The sequence below is a fragment of the Fundulus heteroclitus genome, unplaced genomic scaffold (assembly GCF_011125445.2).
Source record: "Fundulus heteroclitus isolate FHET01 unplaced genomic scaffold, MU-UCD_Fhet_4.1 scaffold_694, whole genome shotgun sequence".
Lineage (NCBI taxonomy): Eukaryota > Metazoa > Chordata > Actinopteri > Cyprinodontiformes > Fundulidae > Fundulus > Fundulus heteroclitus.
In genome coordinates, this window is record NW_023397137.1 from 27,343 (window position 1) to 36,587 (window position 9,245).

The 9,245-nt window shown below is 38.3% G+C and overlaps 1 pseudogene; it reads right to left on the bottom strand.

Annotated features, from left to right (window-relative positions):
- Positions 1–914: 914 nt before the first annotated feature.
- Positions 915–3,382, bottom strand: LOC118561681 (annotated as a pseudogene).
- Between the last annotated feature and the right edge of the window lie 5,863 nt (positions 3,383–9,245).

The following is a 9,245-nucleotide window of genomic DNA, read 5'->3' on the forward strand; positions in this document are numbered from 1 at the left end:
ATTCACGCACACACTCACACCTAAGGACAATTTGGAGAAGCCAATTAACCTAACAGTCATGTTTTTGGACTGTGGGAGGAAGCTGGAGTACCCGGAGAGAAACCCACGCATGCACAGGGAGAACATGCAAACTCCATGCAGAAAGACCCAGGGTGTACTCGAATCCAGGACCTTCTTGCTGCAAGGCAACAGCGCTACCCACTGCGCCACTGTACAGCCCTATTTAAGAGTATTGTAGTGAAATTCCACTACAATATGGATGGGTTTAAGCGAAGTCTAATTGTTGCCTACAAATATGACAGGAAACTTGAAATTTCCCTCAGTCTAAATTGCTGCAGCATGTCACACATTCTGGTTCTCTTTCAAAAAGTTATTATAAAGTATATTACAAAGCTTACTGAGAAATAATTATTTTATGTTAAATGAAAAAAAAAATTGTTTTTTATAGTATTTATCGTAAGTCACTCCTATAAAACTTTTGACTTTACAGCAAATGGCCTTTTTTGACCAATAATAGTTCAGTTAATGATTAATTACTAATTCAATTAATTCAGAAATGAATTAATTGTGAACAATCAATTAATGGCTTGAGCCTTAATTGTTAATTTAAACTGTTACTTTTATTACAATATGTCCCTAAAAAAATACATCCATCCATCTTCTTCCACTTATCTGGGGTCGGGTCACAGGTGTAGCAGCTTCAGAGGGGAGGCATTGAAAAATTTCTACATTTAAAGTTTCAATTTCTCCTGACTGCAAACTAATGCCCTTTTATGCACAACAGATTTATTACATCAGCCAATGACAATAATTTTTAACAGAAAATCTGAATTATGTTATAAAAATTCTAGAATGAAAAGAACAGTCAGACATTTTTTATTAATACACACTGCAGGACACATTACTATACAGACCCCCTGGCCAGCCGGACTCTCCAAAGCACAGGCAGGACCCACAGCAGAACAATCTGACGCCACACGAGGACAGGCAGGACGCGCATCAGACACAAAAATCCTGGATCGCTTAGGCACAACCTATAAATAAATGACACAAAAACATAACATCAAGCTGATGTTGCACATATGAATAAAGATGCTATATCAAAGTTTTCAATAAAACACTTGACACTGTTCAACATTTATTATTAATTACACAATTAACTTCAATGTGCAAATCACTTACAGTGTTTTCAGCCAACAATAATTCCGCACCTCTGGCAGGAGTTGCACAAGATGCAGCTGAAACCTAAAGGAGAAATTAAGAAATGAACAGTTAAATAAAATAAAGTCATCTGCACTACAAACTATTCATTAGCTTATGCTTTTACAAACCTTCTGTCTCACACGCCTAGACTTTGAGACAGCTGGTTTTATTGGATGTTCCACAGGCTTTGTCTGTAATATCACAAACAACATTTAAGATTTGTTACTTGTTTGTTTGTTGTTAAAGCAAATAATGACACTGTTAATAGTTGACGTATTTTGCTAATTACCTCGGTGCCTGTGCAAACATCTTGAGTGGCCGATGGAGAGACTGTTTCCATGGCAACCAAGATAGCAGGTGAGAAACAAACAGGATTGGATGGAATGACACACTCCGAAAAAGCCACAGGAGAGTGTTCCCTCTATAAGACAAAAATATTTATCATTAAAATACCAGTGACATTGAAAATTATGTCATACATAGCTGCAAGCCTCACGCACCTGGTGATGAACCACTCTTTTCTTGGGTGAATTGAACAAACAGTCTGATTCTCCCGAGAGGTTCCTCTACAAAGGTAGATCACATAAGATTTTTAGAATGACTAGCCAAAATGAAACATCTCTCTTCCACTGCAAGCAAAAATAAAAGACTCAAACCTTCCCGCCGGATCTCACGAGCGTCCATTCCGTAGGGAGTGGAGAAGAAGGACGAGAACGCTCCTATCCCTTAACCACCACACGGGGCACAAACCTCGATTTGTAAGGAGGAGTTGCCTGACTCTGGACCAGTGGCTTTGGTGCTGACAACTCCATGAACTCATAGGCAATCCAAATCAGATGATTAAGGATGTGCATCCCGTGGTTGTCACTAAGGTGGATCTGCACACATCAAGAACAATCAGATAAAACCAATATTTTATTTAATTGCCATATTGTTCCTTACTGTGTTTAAAATGAACATGTACTCACGCCATCAGGACACCACAGATCAAGATCGTCCAGAAGGAAAGTAGTCGCAACTTCATAATACTGGAATCCCTGAAAAAAAACATCATGTCAGATGAAAAGAAAGATCAAACATTCAAAAAAAGTATAACAAAAAGATAGTGCAATACATTTACCAAACAGAACATAATGAGAAATATTTTTAATACTTACCTAGCTTTGCCGACCGGCGATGGAATTCTTGCTGAAAAACCGGTCTGCTTTTCCTGGACTCAGTCAAGCGGGGGAACAAAGCCGGTACAAAATACCTAGACAAATACCTTGTTTAGTAAATTTATATACCTATGAACCTAGTGAAAAAATGGTGTTTTGTGTATTTCTCGATTCCAGTCCTTAGTGACCATTGCTCTGCATGTTTTAGATGTGTGTCTGAAGTTAAATCCTAAATATGCAGGGCAGTTGTCTCTATGAACCAGCATGGAGAACCACTACTTTTTAAATCAACTCTGGTTTTAACCTTAGACCAACGGACTACACGACAGCCAAACAGGTACCGCCTCAAAATCCTGTCCGGCTTCTTCCTGGGTGACGACTGGCCGTAAGGTTGTTTGATGGAAGCCATGATGTCAGGCACCGCATCAGGCTCCCGAGGTATGATCAGCGTTCTAACACTCGAGACGCAAGTCAGCTGCAGAAGCACCAGGACGTGGGACATGAACCCAACTGGATGTCACCCCCCATTGGCCATCCACACAACGCCGTCCACAACATGAACGCAAATGGGACGCACCCGATCACAAGAACAACTAAACATAGAAAAGACATAGCAGTGAATAAGAATTCCACATTACCCTACATATTCTATATCAAATCATTGCTGATTTTTACATACTTTCTGATCGGACGCTTCCCTCAGGAATGACCAAACTTGGGGACCAGGTGGTTAGTCACCTCAACTAGTTGGCCATGTTTTAACTTTGTGGCGCAAACCCGTGCAGCACTGTTAAATAACAAAAATCCCAAAAAGAAACAAAATCAGGATGAAGACAGATAGACCCCATGTACTCTGGATATTTCATTTACATCAAAATAAGACATTCAATTTAAAGAAATGTAATTACTCTGACCTGGAACAAAATCGCTGGAGGCCTTGGGTATCCCAACACGTCCAAGCCGGACTGCCTCTACTCTTTTTTTGCAGCTTCCGAACGGCGGTGGGACTTTCCTCGAGGCATCTACATTTCAAAATGAAATGATAATAACAACTATATATATTAGATAATATATATAGATATATAATATATATATATAGAGATTATTAGAATACACACACACACATACATACATACATACACATATATAGATATATTATAATACACACATATATGACATATACACACATATATATACATATATATATATATATATATATATATATATATATATATATATATATATATATATATATATATATATTAGGGCTGGGCAACGATTACAATATTTAATTGGAATTAATCGCATAATTTGCCTGATTAATCGCATTGTATTTACAAACTCCAAGAATGAATTCAAAAGTAGTGTAAATAGCACTTTTATTTTAATGTTCTGCTGCCATATAAACAAAAGTGTTGTAACATTTGTACCACTTACCAGTAACACATATTTAGTGTAAAGCTCAACTTAAACATGTAAAACAAAAAATAGCAATAGTAACAAATTAAATCTTATTGCCACTGACAGGGAATTCTCTTTATGAGGAAAAAATCTACCAAAAACAGGCAATTTCTGAGGTAACCGCAGGGAGCAGCATTACCATTTTATGTTCATTACCAAAGTTTAACTTGGCAGTGGTTACATCTAACTTGTTTCTGTCATATTTGACATCATTTTGGAGTCAGTGGGTCACATGACCTGGAAGCTATTGAAGAAATATCACATTTTTCTACAATAAAAATCCTTTAAAAATAGAAAAAGGCTTAAAATGGGATACAAATGAGTGTGCCCCATCTGGCTAAAATAGTAGAACAATTTGACATCATTTTGGAGACAGTGGGTCACATGACCTGGAAGCTATTGAAGAAATATCACATTTTTCTATAATAAAAATCCTTTAAAAATAGAAAAAGGCTTAAAATGGGATCAAAATTAATGTGCCCAATCTGGCTAAAGTAGTAGAACAATTTGACATACATTTGGAGTCATTGAGTCACATGACCTGGAAGCTATTGAAGAAATATCAAATTTTTTCAATATAAAAATTCTTTAAAAATAGAAAAAGTCTTAAAATTGGATAAAAATGAATGTGCCCGATCAAGCTAATGTAGTAGAACAATTTGACATAGATTTTAAGTCAGTGGGTCACATGACCTGGAAGCTATTGAAAAAATATCACATTTCTCTATAAAAATTCTTTAAAAATAAACAAAGTCTTAAAATGGGATAAAAATTAGAGTGCCTTACAGATGTTATTTATTGGCATAATTTCCTATTAGTTTTGTCTTAGCTGGTGACTAGATAAGCAATTTATTGATTTTTATTTGTCAAGAGTGCTTGGTTCAAAACTTTTTTACGGTCCCTAACTGCACCACCGCGTGTGGGAGGAGGGAACAGCTGACAGACGCTGGCCGAAATCGGAGTCCTTCAACTGGATCAACCGTGAGCTAGATCCCGCTGACTCCGCGGAGCTTGAATGTCCAATATCAAACCAACTTCACCGCGGTCCCCAAATTCTGTTTTGAGCGCTAACGGAAAAAATATACCGGAAGCACTGTTGGCTTCTGGGTCTTGTAGTTCTTTTGACTTGCATTATAGTTTAGGTTTCTTAAAAAAAAAACTACAAAATGGCGGCGGTGAACCTACATTTTTGATTCTCCATTTTATTAAATTTTTTGGCATCGATCCTAGTTTATTGTACCTGCTATTGGTTTTACTATCTAACACGCTCTAATTCATCCATTTTGTCACAAGAGTTACCAAAAACAGTACTGTTTTTACTTACCAGCGTGACCCGGATGTAGCGCGGATGTAGTTCGTGACGTCACGCGTGAACTCGTACACACACACATATATATATATATATATATATATATAAAAAATCTGCGATTATAAGTGAATAAGCAGTTGACTTTGTGTTGTGCCTTTTTGTAATTAAGGGAAATAACATTAAACAACTACATACTCTCTGTTTTCTTTTAATTGAGACATTTTGTAAGAATTAAACAGCCGCAAAACGTAGCAGTTAACACCCTGAATGCTTTGATGATAGCTACGAGCTACGAACACTAGCACCACTTTAAATAGAAATAAGGATACTTGAAATACGACAGGCCCCACAGACAGAACCAAAACAATTCAGAATGAGGGGGGGAAACACTTAACTCCTGATTAAAATTAGCAACTACAAATTTTAACGAACCGCATGTTTGGCTGCGGTGCGCGCTCTCGACACACGTCGGGACAACTTCGATCAAGCCAGGCCCTCGTAGCCGATGTTAAACAAATCTTCCAGGCTTACATTTATTCACATCAGTAGCAGATATTACAATACCTAGCCTGAAGCTACATTATGTTACTACCGTGAATGCAATGGTTTATATTATGGGCGAAATACAGCACTGTATTTTAACAAACTTCACAGTCATAACATCTTTATTAAACATATACAAAAACTTACCTCAACGGAAAAGTCTTCAAAGCAATCTTCAAGTTCAAATTTGAGATTATGTGAAAACTCACGATACTCACTCAAAGGGGGTCTTTGAGAGAATAATTCAAATCTTGATGTACGCAAAGTTAGCGACGTCAAGCAACCAATCAGATTAAAATATAAACCAACCAATAGAGTTGCAGACAACGTCACTGCGTATGACGTCGTAGGGCGTTTACGTCTCACGCAGTGGTTCACGGTCATACGTGAAGTACACAGCGCTGTGGGCCAGAATCTGTAGGACGTCTCCCAAAGAGCTTTCATACAGGGGGCAACTTTCTTGCTCTGGGATAATGTGCAACATATATCAGTGATCTCAAAACACCAAGATTCCCACGTTTTCACCTGCACATTAATAAATTAAATATGATAAAAAAAAAAAAAATCTAAACTGTTGCTCTTCGGTCCAAGAGGTCACGTGATTCGAATTTTGCTGCTCAGCCAATCACATAGCTGTATTGTCAGCCAGGCTACTGTTACCAGATCATCATGGTTACCCCACTGAGCTATATAATACACTGGAGTGCTAATCACCGTCTGTTTTGAACGAGTCGCTTTGAAGCCACCAGCCGCCATATTGGTACTCCCTATTTCCCCCCAGTAACTAGGGAATATGTGTGCTACAGCATCGAATAACGAGGATTTTATCATGTCCAGGGGGGGCTTAAGACTTTTAAAATGTCAAATGCCATATACTTTTATGTTATGTTCTAAAAATATCAAGTACTGAGAAAGTCATGTGCTGAAATATTTTGCATTTTATTCATTTAAATATATATGTTTAACATTTATAAATATATAAATAACAATATACAAAAACATATATTTACATATGTGTATACATATATATACATAAATACATATACACATACTTATATATACATATGTATATATTTAATATGAATAACATGTAAAATATTTCAGCACCTAATTTCCTAGTAGTTTATAGTGTTAGTACATCCACTGACTGTAGAATTACCTGTGAAACGTTTTCACTGAGCCAGAAAACTGCTTGTTGTTGCAACCAAATCCTATGGGATTCTGTGAGAGTAAGGAGTAGCAAGATGGCGGCCAGTGACTTCAGTTTTTCGGCAAAATCAGCACTCCAGTGTATTATATAGCTCAGTGGGTTACCCCCGTAAAATGTTCGTCAGTAATATATTTCCAGAAAAACAGCCCAATAATAACATTTTCTGGTGCCGGTTTGCAAAGATCTTGATGGCGAGGAAAAAGAAACAGCCCAGTCTATCTATCCTTTTTCCGACACGCTTAGAGTTGTGTGACATCAACATTTATACCAAACTTACTTTAGTCTGTTCCCACTTGGTCCTTCACTGAAACTTTAACTAAACTTCACATTAAACTACCTTTTACCCTAGAGGGGTCATCTTGTTTGACATGTTACAAAAAGGGCAAATGAATCCATTCACAAAAGTAGAACTGTTTTCTTTAATAGAACAATTTAAAAAACTGATAAAATTTACATTTTACAAATTTGAACAAAAATTCTGAACTTAAAGAAAAAAACATTAATTATCAGCCGTCCAGTTCAGGTTGTCAACATCCACCTCCGCCACTGTTTGGCAGGCTGCATCACTTTTTTCTGAAACATTTTAGCATAAAAAAACAATATAAGAACACATATACCAATTCCAACTGGATATAGTAAAATAAACAAATTCTCAGAACAATCCACACCATGAACAATAAAAATAACAATAAATACTCATACATTGAATATGAAGGAATAACTAGTAGAACCTCACTAGCTTAATGACTTATACAATCATTATTTCACATCTAAATGAGTGAATGAATGTCATTATTTTGTGCAGCTCAATCTTTAATTTCATATATAAATATTTTTGATTTTTTTAATCAAAAGTGAATCTATTTCACTGCTTCTTCACGTCGAGAGGAGCCAGTTGAGGTGGCTCGGGCATCTGGTCCGGATGCCTCCTGGACGCCTCCCTGGTGAGGTGCTCCGGGCACGTCCCACCGGGAGGAGGCCCAGGGGAAGACCCAGGACACGCTGGAGGGACTATGTCTCTGCTGGCCTGGGAACGCCTTGGGATTCCTCCTGAGGAGCTGGGCCAAGTGGCTGGGGAGAGGGACGTCTGGGCCTCCTTTATAAAGCTGCTACCCCCGCGATATTGCTAAAGTGTTCCTTTAGCAATAGTCCAATTGCTAAAGTGTTACTTTTACATTACTTTTGGGTGTGTATCCACCAATTTAGATGTTAAACTTTCAAAAAAGCTGTCTTAATGCAAGAAACAAAACCCTTAGACACATGAAATAGCAAGTAACTTTAAAAAACTAAAATGGTTTTGTAACTTTTCACATTAAGCTGGATTAACAGCTAGTAAGATACCTTTGATTAAATTGGTATACTAAAGTTTAAACCAGGGGTGACAAAGCTACGGCCCGCGGGCCGAATCCAGCCCGCTGAACGATTTAGTCCAGTCCGGTGGCCAAATGCATTATCATTATTCAACGGCTGTATCTCCTCGCTGCATCGAGCGATCTGCACCAGATTTTTTGTGAGTCGTGGGGGAGCGCTGCCGAACACGTTCGTGTGAATCGCCCAGTGGACGGGCGGGCAAAATGCGTGACAGCATCTGCGGTGGCGGCCGGCCGGCGGTGCGCAAATCCCAGCGGTGGCCAATAGGCCAGAGCGGCGCTTTGCTGCGAGGGCCGCTCATCACCGCTTGCGGTTTTAATTATTATTATTTTTATTCTGCCCCCCTAAAGAGGGGCCTTTTTGGGGGCTTTATCATATTCAAAAACTCACCAAACTTTGCAGATGCATGGTGACTGTTTAAAAATTTTGTATTTTAAGGTCGTCACAAAAATCTAAAGAAAAATGCCTCAACGGCGCCACCTAGAAATTTTCAAAGGACCCTTTGCTATTCACTTACTTCATCGTAGAGTAATGAAATTTTGTACAGTTGTAGATCTAAGCAAGACGCTCAGAATTTACAATTAACGTCATAGTGCAAATATCACAGGAAGTCGGCCATTTTAGATTGAAGGTCGTAATTTTACCTCATTTTTGACGTTTACAGCATTGGTATTTGATCGAACTCGTCCTAGGGATTTCGAGCGAGCGGCTTGAAACTCGGTCAGTCTGATCATAAGGCATGGCCAATTAAAAGTTATCAAAACGGTGAGTTTTTGAGCATGTTGAAGGGGCGTTAGCAGGGGTCAAAGTTCACCCTACTCGCCACAAAACAGAAAACTGTTATATCTCCTACACAGAAACACACAGAGGCACCAAACTTTCTGTGATTGATCATCATCGGGTCTTCTACAGTATCCAATGGTCAACTGATGACATCACTTAGGCCACGCCCCCTGACAACAGGAAAAACTGTTTTATCTCCTACACAGAA